Here is a 4,087-nt window from a genome sequence, read left to right as displayed (position 1 = left end):
ATTTTACTGAAGGCTCCATGGAAAGATGAAATGTTTTACATTGCACTCCCGACAGGAAAACAATTAAAATCCCTTCGAAAAACTAAAATATTCCCGGGGGATAGTATAACAGATACTGACACTTCCCTCCTACATGAAAAAAAAAAAAACCTAAAAAAAAAAAATAAAATAAAATATGGAAAACAGCACTTATCATGCATTGGAGATTAGGACAGAGATTCCTGTGAGAGGGGGAACATTAGGTGATAACTACGATTGCCCTGAGTTGTGGTCTGGAGACACTTTCCACGCTGTGCTGTTGAGGAGTGACCCAGGTGCAGCCTGGCAACTTCTGCATTCAGAGACACAAGTAGGTGGCTAAGAAGGCTAAGACAACTGGAGTTCACAGGACACAGGACTGGAAAGAAAAGAGCTTCCCAAAGAGAAGGCTCCTGGGGCTTGGAATCCTCTCCAAATCTTCTAATTTTGTTTTTATTGTGCTGTATTATCTTTAATTAAGTACAAAGGCTTCCTATTAAGTCACCTAGAGACCATTTTACCCACTGCTCTGTTTGACCACCAGTCTCTTGTCTCTTTCTTGAGCAATGGTGAGGCAGATACCCTTTGCATGCATAAGAGAAATCCGTGGCTTGTTGCCTTTGCCAATAACAAAAATGTTGGAGAACTGGGTGGCAGAGCTGTTGCCATTGGCAGTGAACTATATCCAAAGAACCAGAGTGCCTCTCTCGGACACCGATCACACCAGTTCTTCCCAGGTTAGAACCTCTAGTCACCATACATAGATTACCAGTGTCAAACCTGATGAAATCAGTAATCTTTCCAGTCTCCAAATCAATCTGAATGGTGTCCTTCACCTTGATGAGGGGATCAGGATAGTAGATAGTGCCAGCATCATGGACCGCCAGGTGAGGGGTTCCTTTTGTCCACACAAAGATCTCTCTCACTTTGCACAACTTATACTCGGCCTCCTCAGGTGTCATCCAAAGAACAGAAACAATCCTTGGTGTCATGCAGATCAGATGGAAATTCTCCCCAGTCTTTGAATGCTGCTAACATACATAAAACCAGCAGGGTGGGCTCTATCAGCTCAGACCTTGCCATCAATCTTAATAAAATGCTGTATCAGATCTTTACTTCATCTCCTGTTAGGGCATACTTAAGTCTGTTCCTTAGGAAAATGATGAGAGGAAGACATTCTCTCAGCTAATGGGGACTGTAGATGGTTGAGGGACAAGGACACTGGTCAGTTTATCCAGCATCCAATGCTTTGAAGCTGTTACACACTTCAGATGCTCCTTGGGACCACAAGCCATGGCTGCACCAGGTACAGAAAGAAGACTGCCTCCTTCCAGTACCTGAGAAAGAGACTGGAGTCCTTTCCAAGTCCTAAGTTGAATATTGACTGGTGCAAGCATGTGAGGAAGCTGTCTGAGGCTGTGTAAAGAACCTGACAAGAATAGGGGAATTCTTTTCAGGGTCCACATAGGACCAAAGACTATCCAGAGTGGAAAACTCTGGTTTCCAGAGTGGGAAAAAAAAATTCTACATAGGTTAGGGTACTCAGAAGGATATTCTAATAAGTGGGGATAATTAGTATTCAGAAAGATATTATCTTAGTTGTGGTTAAAAGTAGTCATAGACTGAGCACTACTCTGGACACAGCTAACAAATCAAAAAGCCATTCCGGAAAGAATCACACTAGTTCCAAGTAATGTGCCTACTTTCTAGAATAATGCTGGAGAGCATTTAGAGGAATATGAAGCCATCCATGATTCAGCAAGGTAAAACACATAATGTTCAGCATGAAATGAAATGTTATATTGGTATTGAAAGAAGAAAGACGCTGTGACTCACCATAATATAGTAAAAAATAATAGAAATTGACATAATAGAAATTGACAGATTATAGCTATGATAGAAGTTATGGACAAGGACACTAAACAGTATAATTACATCTGAAGTATGTAAGGTGGTAGAGTAAAGGTTTAGCATGATAACTATGACATGGACAATACTTTGGATGAGATCGAAAGAAAATTAAACACTGTGAAAGAAAAGGCCAGAGGAATTGAAGATAGGATAATGGAAACTACCTGAAATGTGATAGAGAGGTAAAAGACTAAAGACACGATAAAGAAAACATCAGTGAAGTGTCATAGGATAATATCGAGTGGTCGTGTATAATTGTACCTGAAAAAAGAGTGATGGAAAACATATTTTATGAAATAACGGCTGCACAATTTCCAAATTTGATGCAAATTATACAACAATGGATTCAAGAAACTCTACAAATGCCAAACATAAGAAACACAGAAAACAAGGCATATCATACTGAAATTCCTCAAAATCAAGGGTAAAAATAAAAGCCTAAAAGCATTCTTAGTAAAGCAGCTAAAGATAAAATGGCAATAGATCTCTCATCTGAGACAATATAAGCAAGAAAACAATGGAAAAGCATGTTTAAAATCCTGCAAGAGTAGCGCCTGGGTGGCTCAGTCAACTGAGAGTCTGACTCTTGATGTTGGCTCAGGTCATGAACTCACTGTTCATGGGTTCAAGCCCTGCGTCAGGCTCTATATTAACAGTGCAGAACCTGCTTGGGATTCTCTCTCTCCCTCTCTCTCTGCCTCTCCATCATTCTCTCTCTCTCTTTCAAAAATAAATAAACTTTAAAAATAAAACCCTGAAAGGAAAACAACTGTCAACCTATAGACCATACTCTATCTTTAAAAAATGAAGGTGACTAGAGACTGTCTCATCACTAGCAGATCTATAAATTTAAAAAAATAATAAAATAAATGTTTCAAAACACCTTCCAAGTAGAAGAAAAAAAAATACAAGGTGTAAGTCTGGATTTGTACAAAGGAATGAACAGCTGCATAAATTGGAAATGTGTGGAAAGTATTTTATATTTTATTAAAAAGCCTCTTTAATTGATAATTGACTCTTTGAATTAAAAATAGTACAGATGTACTGTGGCACTTGTAAAGGTAAAATATGTAGAGATAAAGTATGTAAAAAACATATATAACAAAGTTTGGAATGAGGAATTGTAAGTATACTATTATACCATACTTGTGCTGTAATACTGTACGTGAAGTGGTCAAGTCTCACACAAAAGGAGACTGGGGTAAGCTAAAATTGTATTGTATAAACCCTATCACCAGGCAGATTGATAAACAAATAGTCGTATGTCCAGACAATGGAATACTACTCAGAAATTTAAAAAAAAGAAACTATTGATATACATAATAAAATTAAATGAATATTAAAATAACTTTATTCAGTGAAAAAGGCAACACAGAGAAAACATACCATGTAATTTCATTCATGCAGTTTTTAAAAAGTGCAAACCATTCCACAGTGACAGAAGGCCGGTCAATGGTTGTCTGGGGATGTAGGTGGGAGTGAGTGTGTAAGTGATTAGAAGAAAAAGGGAAGGAGGGGTCACAGAGGAGCCCACGCAACTTGTGGAGGTAATGAATGTAATCATCATCTTTTTTTTAGGTTTTATTTATTCATTTGGAGAGAGAGAGGGGGGTGGGGCATAAAGAGAGGAAGAGAGAATCCTAAGCAGGTGCCATGCTGTCAGCACAGATCCCAACCCAGGGCTCAATCCCGTGACCTCTGGGATCATGACCTGAGCCAAAATTAAGAGGGAGTTGGACGCTCAACCAAGTGAGCCACCCAGGTGCCCCTGTCATCATTATCTTGATTGTGGTGATGGTTTCCAGGTTCAGGCATGTGGCAGGATCTCTCAACTGGTACCTTTAAAGCACGTGCCGTCTGAAGTATAACAGTGTCTCAAAAAATATGTGAAAAGCAAAAAGTTGGTTTTTACAACCAACCCGCCAAACAACAAAAGCCCAGTTCTTCCTTCCACAGTTTTTCTAGCCTGCCATAGTATCATTCCACCAAACACAGCGTAGAACAAATTTTCCTTAATTTACTTAGTAATCTGCCTCTTGTTCTCAGCACAGCCTGTGTGGTTACTTGAATGTTGCTGACCACGTTCCTTTAGAATATTCTTTAATGACTAGTGATTGCAATCTCTGGTTTACATGTGAAATTTCATTCTAATATACAT

At 39.0% G+C, this 4,087-nt stretch overlaps 1 pseudogene; it reads right to left on the bottom strand.

Annotated features, from left to right (window-relative positions):
- Positions 1 to 525: 525 nt before the first annotated feature.
- Positions 526 to 1,314, bottom strand: LOC115527401 (annotated as a pseudogene).
- Positions 1,315 to 4,087: the final 2,773 nt, after the last annotated feature.

Source organism: Lynx canadensis, chromosome D2, assembly GCF_007474595.2.
Source record: "Lynx canadensis isolate LIC74 chromosome D2, mLynCan4.pri.v2, whole genome shotgun sequence".
Lineage (NCBI taxonomy): Eukaryota > Metazoa > Chordata > Mammalia > Carnivora > Felidae > Lynx > Lynx canadensis.
Note: the sequence above shows the minus strand (reverse complement) of the source record. Positions and strands in the feature narration are given on the sequence as shown.